Source organism: Aplidium turbinatum, chromosome 12 (assembly GCF_918807975.1).
Source record: "Aplidium turbinatum chromosome 12, kaAplTurb1.1, whole genome shotgun sequence".
Lineage (NCBI taxonomy): Eukaryota > Metazoa > Chordata > Ascidiacea > Aplousobranchia > Polyclinidae > Aplidium > Aplidium turbinatum.
The window spans coordinates 9,578,008-9,590,664 of NC_137483.1; positions in this window are offsets into that span (position 1 = coordinate 9,578,008).

Genomic DNA, 12,657 nt, shown 5'->3' on the forward strand with positions numbered 1-12,657 from the left:
AAGTAGTCTTTCTTGTTAGTTTTGTTAAGATACAAATGTGTAGGAGTTGTAGACAAGTCGCTTCACATTGACATAATTCATTTAAAAAAAGGTTTTTGAATCTATCTGACTGTAATACCTGGATTAGGAAAAAAAACGGCACTTTTAATTTTTAAGCCGCCCGTATCCCATGGTCATTGGTCAGCAACGTCTCGTCTGTATTTCTTTCTCATAAAATCGCGGCCCACAATAACATTTATTTTATTTTGTGTTATTGTAACAACATACAATACCAAACATAAGTACATATAGATTCAACCAACAGAAAAGTAGAAGCAACAAAAGTCTCTGTACAATCATCAATTAACCTGCTACCACTTTGGCATGCCATCTTGTTAACCATTGTCAAAGCACTATTAATTGTAAAATAGAAACTTCTGCCAGAATCAAGTATGTTTTACCTGAGGTTTTTTTCTTGTAAATAGACAACATTTCTTGTGAAGTTCTGGTTTTAATTTTTCAGTAGAATGATGTATTGTTGGCATATTAAGTCATCACAAAGGAAAAACATGTTTTTGTCAAGATAAAAAATGTCTTAACTCCTTTTGAAAACAATAATTTGTGACAGGACAGTCAAATCCTTTCGTTATTGTCATATTTTCTGTGATTACATTTTTTCTTTAAATTTAATACAGTGATTTTTCCTGACAAGGCTTTGATTTGGTGCAAAAACCACTGTGTTTTTTTTGCTTTCTGTTTGCTTTTGCTATGCCTATACCATTCAGTTGTCATTAGTGACTGATTGTTCATACTAAGTGTCAATGAGGTCTTTGTGTATTTAATTAGTTAGTATAGTAATCGTGTTCAATATGTAGAATTTATGAACAAGTTTATGATGCTTTGTCTGACTACTTTTAATTTAAGTTATGGATATACTTCAAATATAACTATAATGTGGGTCTGCTACTATTCGGTGAGTCCGATTCGGTGAGTCTGATTCGGTGAGTTCCTAACCTCTAACCCCTAACTCCTAACCCCTAACCCTAAAACGGCAATGATAATTAGGCTACGGTACACAATAATTTAAAAAAAAAATTGAAAAAATCCCCCGTTAAGGGATCGGACTCACCGAAACGGGCCATTCCGACTATTTTTTGGTCATAAAAATCCTGTTGGGCTTGTTGATTAAAAAAAACATGTTTTTTACCAACCTTGGTTTCAATCCAGCAAAGTGACATTTTGATTGTTTTGCTGCCAGCCGTCTTTTGTCTCTCTGGTGCCAAGTGTGGTTAGGGTTATAGAGTGTACTGTAGACACTAGACAGAGTGTTGGTATTTGCTTGGACTTTACTGAGAGGCTAACACCAAGTTAGAAAATCTGCAATGTTGCCAGATCTTACAAATCTTGCCAGCCCAAAACAGACTTTAAACCAGCCAAAATTGCAAAAACACGACAAATTTATTGCAAGTAGCCCAAAAAGGATTATTTTATGTATAATATACACTTAAAATGACTAAACGCTTGGAAAAACAGGTTTCATTCATATTTGTGAATTGTGGGTTTTATTTGTCAACTGCGGCTCGGGTGCAGAGAGTTATTGAACTCACCCAACTCACCTTACATTTGTTCTGACCATCTCAATATTTTCGTTATAGGCTATGACATTATCATGTTTTTTCGTAACAAGGTTTGCACTGCTCAAATTTGTCGCAGAGATCTTTGACGTTGTAGCTTATACTGTACCAGCTTTTGTTCATCTATATTTGCGTATCGGCGTCTGTCTAGTTATATCCACGCAACTCGTGCTTGACGCTGTACTAAGTCGAACAAAAGTGATCTATCGTTTTTGGAACCACCATATTTTGCATTATTTGTATCAATACTTTTTGTGAGATTTGTTTAAAGTATAATCCATCTGTAAAGTATATTCCACCGTGAAGGCACGCAACTGTTTGAAGGGAACAGTGGATGCATAATCTAACGAAAAAGTGGCTGATAACTGAAAAAAATAAAATATTAGAAACTTCAGGCTGGCGTTGATGTTTTAAAAGTTGCTCATTAAATATTTCGAGAGTTTTGAGCAGCGATGCATTGTGAGGAGTGCAGTTGGTAATCATAAAAACAAATAAGAGGTTGTTGTCAGAATATATTTGCCACGCATTGTGTGCGCTGCGTTTATTGGCTTGGGCAAACGTAATCGTTTGAATTTGAAAAGCCAAATTCCAACCAACTCTGTCAGTACTTTTCTCAATGCTAAGAAGCAAATGTGTTACAGTGTTAACTCAGATGGTGCTTGAATTCAATTAATGCTTCTAGTTAGCAGCACTGTTTTGTTATTATTACACTGATAAAGAGGTGGGTTGTGTCATTAAGCTTGTTTATACTAAGTACCACAGTAAGATTAGAATTTAAAATCTTGTGCCCACAAGTGTAAACCCGATATTTCTTGCTAAATCTGCATGGAGTGTTTGACCTCGTATTTAACCACTTCGCACTGCACCTTTGAAGTCCTGATGCCGCTTACGTTGCTAATCAACCTTGAAACAACAATGGAAAACAGTTTTCATGGTTTTGATTTATTTTCTTTTGCTGTTGACATGTAATGTTATCATTGGAGAAGCAGCATTTTTATCATTTCAGGTTTAACAAGCAAAACCGTAACGGTAAATGTCGGTTTTTCCGTTTCCTGTCTCATTTTTTTGCTCTTTTTTTTTGATAAATATAGAGAAGTGGACGATCAAGAAAGTTTATTTCGTTAAGAATCATTAGTTTTTGAAGGAAGAGCAATGAGATTGAGCATATTTCTTTATCAGAATATTTCAATTTCAGAAAGTTGAATATGCAACAGCATGCAAGTATGCACCACAAGCAACAGTATGCTCAGGAGTTTTAGCTAAATGTATACTTTTGATGCTGTGCAGTTGTGAGTGGACTGAAAAAAGTGTTCACTTTTCTCTTTTGCTTTGTCTCCAGTTCGTTGTGAGATAGCTTAGGTCGTCCAACCCGTTTGAAGTAAGCATAATTGATTTGCAATAACTTTTGTTTTGTGAAGATGTTTAGTAAGTTTTTTGTTTTAGTTTGTTATATTTCCCATGCAATAAGCATTGCCCGGTACACTATGGACACTAAGTTTCTATTTCGCTGCAGATATCGAAAGACTGGCGGAAAATACACCAGCGCAGCAAATCCCAGTCATCAGAGAGAGTGGTAGGTCTACCAAATGGGTGACCGAATGCCGTTTTGCATGAGTTAAAATCCAAGTCCAGCTTTGGTTCAGTACTTGTTTTTTTCTTTTCACTTCAGTTTCATATTTAGCGTTAAGTGACCTTTGTGTTTGGTGCCCAGTTGCCATGTTTTGCATCAGGAAGCTATTCCATTCGCACCAAGGATAAAATATTTTTAACTCTGCGAGTCACAATGCACTGGGTGAGTTGGGTCGAGAACTAATCCGAGCGATGTCGTAAGACTTGACCTGAAAGTTCACATAATTACGTCAATTCAACGTAAAGTTATGTAACCTCGGTGACAAAACACTTTCCTTTGTCTGACTTGTTCCACTCCCAGGTAAAAGTTATTTCAAATTGTAGTTTTTAACTGGTGATTGTCAACGCGTTATTTTTGCTTCTTTGTTAGACCGTGACTCACTGCGGTTCTCTGTTTTCACTTGTTGTTTTTCAATTTTGTCCTTTTGTCAGCAGCCTATCGCTGTCGTTTTGCTTCCCTTTGAAATGATTGACAATTTTCGCAAGATCTGTATTTTTTTCCAACATTACCATTTTCTTCAGCAGTTTTGTTAATTGTGATCTAAAATATTTCAAAAATTTCATCCAATTACAAGTGTTAATTAACTTTAAGATATTTTTTGGCGCCTGTGTTATTGTGTTGGACAAGAAAGGATTGCGATTTGATGGTAAGCGAAGCAAGATGTGATTATCTGTTCCCTGCGGCATTATTTCTTCTGTATTGAATTATAGTCAGTCCGTTGTCTTGTGGCATGCGATCTTATCTGTTGTTTAGACCAATTAAATCTTTTGCATTGCGTTTCACTGCACTTGACAGGCGACTCCGATCTGGACCAAGCAATTGTTCGGCTGGAAGATGTTTTCCTCAATGTCCACTGTCTTATTGACCAAACACAAAAATTTGTTTTCATTCTTATTGTTTCTTCCGTAATAGCGTTTCTCAGTAGGCCTAATTTAAAAATGAAGAAATTTGACTCTAAATTGTTGATGCGTGTAAAGTTTTGTAAACTGCCAAAAAAATATCACAAGGTCGCCGCTGAAGCACGTTATTGGAGCAAGCGACCGGTTTTCTGTTAGGTTCAAAATTTCTTTGGAGTTACCAAAGTAGCAAAACGGCAGATTGCAAGGTAGATTGTGTGCACTTATTTTGTAATGCTCTTGTCTTGGTCTTTTTGAACTTGACGTCATTGCCACTGCCCATGCTTCTGCTTATTGTTTTCTTTGAATTTGGCTGCAACGTTTTGACAAAACAGTTCGATTGGTATTTCTTTCAACATGTGTTTATCAAAAGGGCTTACGATAAGCCGAACCATGCTGAGTTTTTACAGATATTTTATACAATTTTAGTGCCTTATCATATTCGCATAAAAGAACGAGCTGAATACAAGATTTGTATGTCTTTATACCTTACTATTGTATAACATGAGGTTTCAGTAAAATGAGTGTGGTAAGGATTTGCTTTTTGTTCTGTTCTCGGTCGGAGACTTTTGACGTTATCACAGCCAGTAAATCAACTTTGTATCAAGGGGGCAAATGTAACTAAAAGGGCTTCTTGGCCAGATTTTTTATGGAAACACAATGCTTATGACCCAAAATATGCATTTTTGCTTGTCAGAGAGCACCCACCCCCGTAGATTAGGCCTCAAGATCTCGAGCTCAATTGGTCTGCTTAATGTAGAGCAATGTTAAGACACATGGTTATGGAACTGGAAAGGTACTGAATCAAGGGAAGTTACCATTTTTGCATCAGTTCAAGATCTCCTGACAAACTCCATTGCAAAGTCGGTGATGCGACTTGTGAAGTATTGATTCGTTTTTCTCTAACTCTTATTCTACAGAGGCAAACGATATGAACGAATCACAAATTCAGGAAAATCCTTAGAAGACACATTGCAGCCGAGAATGTTTAGAAAAGAAACACGTCAAATAAAAGTTAGGTAATCAGCTTCCAGTCACACGCTGCAGGTTCAACAACCAGCTTAGCTAGATGTACAAGAATATTATCTCTATCAATAGCGTCGATTAGTTGCGTAGGCGGAGAGAAATGTGTTCACTTATATCTTTTAGAAAGTAAACTTGGACAAAAGCTTGTAACTACCGTGTAATGTGTTTATACTTCAGAGTCATAATAAGCCATTTTAAAAATCTTGACCTCAAACGTTCGTTCAACCGAAAAGAAAAACTTGATCAAGTTTGAATAGCTTACCTACACTCCTACAGCTATTTAGCATTTGCATAGTTTTGGTTGCGGAATATGTAAAAAAGTACTCGTGATATTGTTATCAATCTGTTTGGAAGTTGAATTTGTTTTTGAGGAAATTTTTATATTGCTTTTAACAAATGTTACATATTCAATAAATTTTTCATCAAATTCAAAAAAAATTTTCCCACTGTAATTTGAGTTTGGAAATTGCTTTTGAAATTATAAACAAATACGTTTTCGAGCAAAATTCATGCGGACCCCTTCTTTTCGAACACTTCACGCTGTGTATGCGGATAGAGTTTTGCTGTGACGCTTTCATTGTTCAAAATCGAAATGTTACGCAAAGCTCAAGGTGCTTAGCTTATTGTCGTTTGACTATGGAAGAAATTCAGTGTCACACAGCTGTTTCGATTTGTTTTTAAATTTCCATATTTCAGTAGGTGTCACCGTGTCAAACAAGGTTTTGCTTCACTTGCTTGTTTAAAAAGTAGTTTACGATTATTCGAAGTGCTTAATAATTCATGATCTTTCACTTCATTTAGGTGTTAGGCTAATCTAGTGGATAAAAGATAGCACATGTTCTCAATGAGTGTATTCATGCCTGCTCATCCGTGTCATTGTAAGTGGTATCTATTGTGGAGTGTGTTGAGAGAAAATTGTTTCGAGTTTCAGTGCTAGTTTTCCAGTCGCCTCGCTAGCATCATTCAAGTCAACTGTGTCTGTAACGTTTGATGATTCTCTCAGCTTTTAACTTTGAGTCAGTTTTTTGAATTATCTGCGTCGTAACTGGTAAAAGCTGGTGTCAAGAAAATTTGTGATCACCAGGATGTTACCAAACTAGCTTCTTTATGCTGGTGCAGTTGTCTTATTAGGACAGAGATTTGAATAATTCAGAAACAAAAAAGTTGTTGAAACAGATTATACATCAATAAGTTTGTTCAGGTGGCGAATCAAGATTCCTTTTGGCTAAAATTAATCGCTTAAGCTTTTGATTTGTTCCCATTCTTTGGATTTTAGCCTCAGTCATTGCTTAGTAACGAAAATTAGGCGTTTTTACTATTTTTTTGAACACTGTGGTTTCAATATCTTTAATTTTGAATGTTTATTGTTTGCTCTAAAGAAAAATAGGAATATTTTACAATCAGCACAGTGGCAAGTTTGTTAAAAGATTTCAACCAGAAAGTTATTTTAGTTGTTTACCGCTGACATTTTGCATCGATTCAACGTTAAAAGATATTGAGTTAATATCAGTTGCAAGCTTGGTTCAATTTTGTGATAGTGCCAGTTGTTGTAATCGATACAAATTAACCAGCCTCCGAATCGATGTGAGAAAAGAACACGTGCAGCACAGAAAGTTAGAAATTAGAATCCAACCACAACATCTGTCCTGTATTGATTTTATATCTGCAGGAGTTGATTTAATGCAAAAACCTAATATGTTGACTTGGTAGGAAACACGCAGCAGACGTTTGAGTTCCGAAAAATTCAGTATACAGCTGACTTGACACTCAAAATTTGTGATGTTTTGTCTTTTTTTTAAATATTCAACAACATTGTATTAACGTCACATTAAATTTACTCTGCAAAGAGATTTATTTTTATCCAATATACCGATTGTGACATTCAATGCAATGAGAGTTGCGACAGGTTCCCCTTCCCACACATTGCTTAACCCGCTTATCTGAGCAACAGAAAGCAAACGTGATTACGAAAGGAAGCTTTGTGTTTTCTATAACTTGCAAGAGAGGAAATCGCGCATTGTTGGTGTCGATTTTACAAAATTTTAAGATGTGAACATGTCTCTACTTGTAAGCGTATTTTAGTTTCCAGATTTTTCAAATTCAGTTAAGGTGTGATTTCAGTTTTGCGAAGAAGTCGACGAAAAAGGTGTGAGTTATTAAGCTGTACTTGCAAGTCAGCTTTAACTTGTGCTGTCCATGTCGCAGTTATTCTCTTAAATCTCAGTTTGTGTAAATTATAGCACCTTTGTAGGACAGGATTTCTTCCATGGTGTGAACAAGGTTGCACTTTTTGTAAGTTGGTTGCACAGTACACTGAAGTTCACACACGTGTTTCGACCGTGACCACAACATCTCATTCCATTACTTTTCTGTGAGCGTTAAACTTCATAAACGAATTAATCCGTTTCAAGTTCTCATTTACAGTTTAAACTTGAGACCAAATTAAGCTTCTTTAAGGCGAGACTTTACTTGGTCTATGTGAGAAACTACTGCAACTAAGCTGACACTTGTGTGTTGATATATCTGCTGTAACCGATCTACTTGCTTGAGGGCATAGAATAGATAGTGGACCGATAAGTCTCTTGATATACCGAGTACGGAGAGGAGGGTTGCTGTAAAACGATGCATTATGTTTAGCTTTATAACTCAAATTGCAGCAAGACTGCAAAACTAATCACTCACTTCACGATTAAAGGTCTCTTGAATAATTGTCGTTTTTTCAGTTGATATGTTTTCACGTGCAAGTGAACTCAAATTTTACCGAGGACAAGAAAGTGGTTTTGTAGAGTGTGGAACTGTGGATTGTATCGGAGACTTTAGATTCCTTCCGTTTTGCTGTTTACATACAATTCAGTACGGGTAGGCTTCTTCCACTTAGACGAGCTAAAGACTTGATTGAAGAAGATTTGCACAGCTGTACACTGCGAATGTGTGATAATAAGTATATATACTTTTAAATTGATTATTATAGTTCTGTTTGAAGTTGCGTTGGTTTTCCTAGTTACACTAGTTTAACCCAGCAAGGTGATTACAATAATTTTACCACTCTTTTTTTAAATTTATGTCTTGATTGTTGAATTTCATTTCTTCGGCAGTTTAATTTTACTACTTATAGTAGTAGTGGGCCATATATTTGTCTGGTTTGCCATGCTATTAATGTGGTTGAGTCGTAATTGAGTTTCTTATCAGGCTGTCTTCAGTTTTCGATTCGGTAAATAATCTTTTGTGTTGATGAAACGCAAGTTAGGGTTATATCTGCTGACCGCGGCAGATGTAATAGAAGACTAAAGCAATACGCCTCAAAGTATGATAAACGAGTTATTTTGACAGCAAATGTAAGCCTTTTCCAGTGCAGAACAAAGGACTTTTCAACAAGAACGCTTAGGAGGATGACAAGTCTTAGCAAACATTCTTTGGTAAATGATTGACTAGTTTATTTCTCTTTGAGCTTTATTTGCATTGGCGTGTTTTGTGTTTTTTAGAAAAAGTAATCTTTATGCGATTTGGTTCTGCATGGCAATGTTGTGCCGGTTTTTGTCTTATTTCTGTTAAGTTCAGTTGAAATTGCAATAGTACATTTATTTCGTTGAATTTTGTCAAGCAAGATTGACTGGTAAAAACAAGGTATTTGTAAGTCTTTCCTCACTAGTTACTGACCAATGGCTCGGATTACTTTCTTGTTGTCAAAACTGCAAACGGAAATTTGATTATGATAATGACCGATCGAAGTAGATTTTTTTGGATGATTTTTCGAAATCGTCTAGCTGCATCATTCTATGCAACAATTGTGACATACACAGAAACTAGTTACGGTATATATATAAGTGTTCTTGTAGTTTTGTCACCGCACAAATGACAAATGTACCGTACCACGACCACACCACTTTCCCGTGTATCCCCCATTTGCGACTGGTACTTTCTTTTCGGCCCCTAAACGTTATGGCGAAAAAATACAAGCGTTTTGTTTGTGATCTTTCACTTTTTCAAAAAGAGATTGTGTCGGTATGCTGGGAATAACGCAGCTCTCTTTGGATAAAAGAACTGTGACGTCACTTGTTATATGCTCTGTCATTGCCGCTGAAACCGCACTGGGTAATGCTCAGCATAGACATGTTGTTTGTGCCACACTTTTACGATGCCTATAAGAATAGGTCATTTAGATTTTAGAATACTGATTCGGCTGGCAAAGAAAGTGTTAAACAAAAAATGATGCTTTTAATTAAAGATATAAGCAAGTCTTTTGTGTATGATGAAATAAGAAGCAGAGGCATTTGTAGTATGTTATAATATGTAATAGTTTTAGAGGGCATGATAGAAACTAAATGTTTTCTCATGAGTCGTTGTGCGCTATGCATGCATGTTTCAAAATGCAACAACAATTCTTACTGCGAAGCTCGAGTGTCGTGAAACTGGACGTTTTGCTTCGTGTGAAAAGTCCTACCGTACGCAATTACCGCGCTCGCACCATCACAGTGTATTTGCTGTGTAAAGCTGTGGTAATCCAATCTTGTGTTTATTCTGCTCGAGAGCCATCGACTTTTCGCTGGTGGCAATTAACTTTTTTTGTTTCGTTTATTTTCGTTTCATTTGCGACGTGTGGCTAGACACTGGATTTGCGCGGTATAGTCAACAAAGCGTTGTTTTCTGCGCAGGCAGAGATAGCTGTTTTAGTTGATTCGAAGACAAGATACATTAGCTTTTACCGCATTTAAAAAATACTTTAATTAGCAACGTTAATGGAGTGCAGTTGAGTTATTGGTTGAGGTTTTATTGCTTTGGAAAAGCTCATGCTTAATGACGGATGCTTTTTGTTGCAGTTTCTGCACTGTTGTGCTAAAAGCTACTAGACGCTTTCATAGAAGTATTCTAATGGTGAACGCCCATAAGTGAATAACAGACGGGCTGGAGGTTAGGGAAATGAAATAGTGTTGTTTTTTGAAATTTTTATGTAGTTTTGAACTGGTATAAACGGTGGGTGTAACATTTGTGAACTAAGACGCCTTAAGTATGAAAAATTTGGTTGTTTTTTTTGTCAGTTTAAAAAAACGCTTTATTGTAATTTTGCAATGAAAAAAACTTTGAATGAACTACACAAGTGAGGGTGTGCCAGTCTCCTAGACAGCAAAGAAACCATTTTTTACATCGATTCATTGTCTGCAAACGTTGAATCAACGTGAAAAAACAGCTAGTTGACTGTCTGAGGTGGTATTTAAAGTTGCAAGGGACTGACTTCAACTTTGTTTCTTGTCAGCTCTTAAAATTATACTTCACAAAGTTATTGCACTGAATCATCCACTTAAACTGAGTTCTGTGGAATTTTAGTACTGTGTGACATTTTGACCCCACTCCTCAGATTTTAGAAACACTCCTTCAGATATAGCTTGGTTGTTTTGGCTCAGTTGAAATAACACTACAACACAAGCTATTTATCTCGCCAATTCACTGCGTTCACCCTTTTTCCAACACTAAAAAGGTCAAATTTTTCGTTTTTAGTTGATTTGTTAGTTTACTCGGAAGGTTTTGTCACGCCTTGCTTTATTAAAGTACAATGATATGCTTTTGCTTCAGCTTTCTTATATTTGCTTATTCATCAAGCATATCTTTCATGCGAAAAGCTGCCATTGTGTAGTTTTTTGTAATGTTGCAAAGCAAAAGAATAGTTTTGATCCAAAAATGCAAACAGCAGCTGTGTTACGTTGTAACGACGACTTGTTTTTGCTAATTGTTAAAATAGGATGCAAAGTTTTTCCAACTGTCAACAAACACAATACATCAGAACAGACACAGTTTACCTAATCTTTACTCTTCATAATAGGGCAGGCTTGTATCTTACGCCTATTTCATGTTTGGACGTTCGAATATATGATTTTTTTTTAAAGGCTGAAAATTGACCGAAGCATACAGGGTTAAAAGTCTCTGAGCTGAATATTTAATCAACCTACAAGTGCAAGATTAAGTTTTTCTCACGTTTGTGTTCCCAAAAAAGGTTTAGATGTGTCCCTTTGAAATTTATGATCTTTCCCAGTGCGCTTGATTTGCTTTATATGTTTCAACGGCAAACTAAGACCTTCTTTATGTTGACTTTCTACTGACCTAAAATGAAATCGCGTTTGTCCACGCAAGCTGGGCACAGGCTTGACTCTGCTAGTCTTTGTAAGGGTAAGCAAAGCGCAACCGTTAAATATATGAAGGCCAATTTTATTACCGATGGACAATGGCTGTGGCTGTTCTAATAAATGACTGTGCCGCATGAGTCGGCTTTATTACTTCATTTTTTAGTTGTTATTGCTAAGATTTACGACCACCGATAGTTACGTTTTGCGGCATTTTTGAGCGTATTTTTTGTTTAAGATTTTTCCCTGATAACCGTGAATATACAGAGATCTGTTGAAGACGTGGTTTTCTTTTGTTGTATAGCATGAGTCATTCAGTCAATGACTCAATGGGAGAACAGCGCAGCATCTTGAAATCTTTTACAGCGCTGCTGATCGTTCAGGTGGTGCACTTGCATGTCTGACTAGCAAGATTCAAAATGTGTTACATGGTGCAAAATGCTTTCATGTCCACAAAACACATTTTCAGCCTTAGTTTGATAGTTTGCTTTGAAAAATAGCAAGAAAGTCATGAACAAAAATGTCCAGTGTAATGTTTTTACCACCGTCATATTAAAAAGTGGTTGTTTGTGATCGAGTGATTCGTGACTAAGGATTCTCTTCTCTTCAGCTCTGCTAACAACTGTATTATTTTGTGAAACTATTTCTCCATTCACTCGATACAATTATCACATTTCTCATATTGAGGTTAGCTTTAACCTCCTGCCGAGAGAGTGGGGTTGATGTTTACGCTTGAAAGGGTATAAAAAGCAAGACAATAAAAGAAATTTGAATGTTTTAAACGTTTTTTGACGTTGTTTTGAGACAAGAAGACAACTGATGCTAGTTTTTAATGGCAAGCATTTTTCAAAAAATTAAAACAGTCTGAGAAATGGAATTCATTCTAGTATGTGTTCGAAAGCTTGACCTGTAAGCTATTGCTGCTTTGTGTGAATTTTGAGGCAGTTTTATATCGTTTGATTACCATGTTTGCAAAAAAAAAAAAAATCGGATCCTCTTTTGCATGAGGGAGATTTGTTCAGTGCAAGAACAAAGCCATATCAGTACAGCTTTGTTCAGTGTTGCTACATCACACATATCTCAGTTATAGGTGTGAAGCTCAGTATACAACCAAACCAGGGAAGAAAAAGGGTCATATTGTGGAAGATGAACCGTAACCGTGTGTCTTGAGCAGGGTGCATCAAAGGCAGTTATGTTTCACTCCTGACTAGTTTACTAACTAGTCGCATTAAAAAAATAATTTCTAAATTGTTGTCATATTATGGTGCTTTCAATAAGTATCGTTTAATTCTATGAAAATGAAAAAGGGAGATTTTGATTTTTGGACATTTGTATAAACTTTGTCTAGTAAATAACAGTTGCTTGTTTTTCAGTGTAGC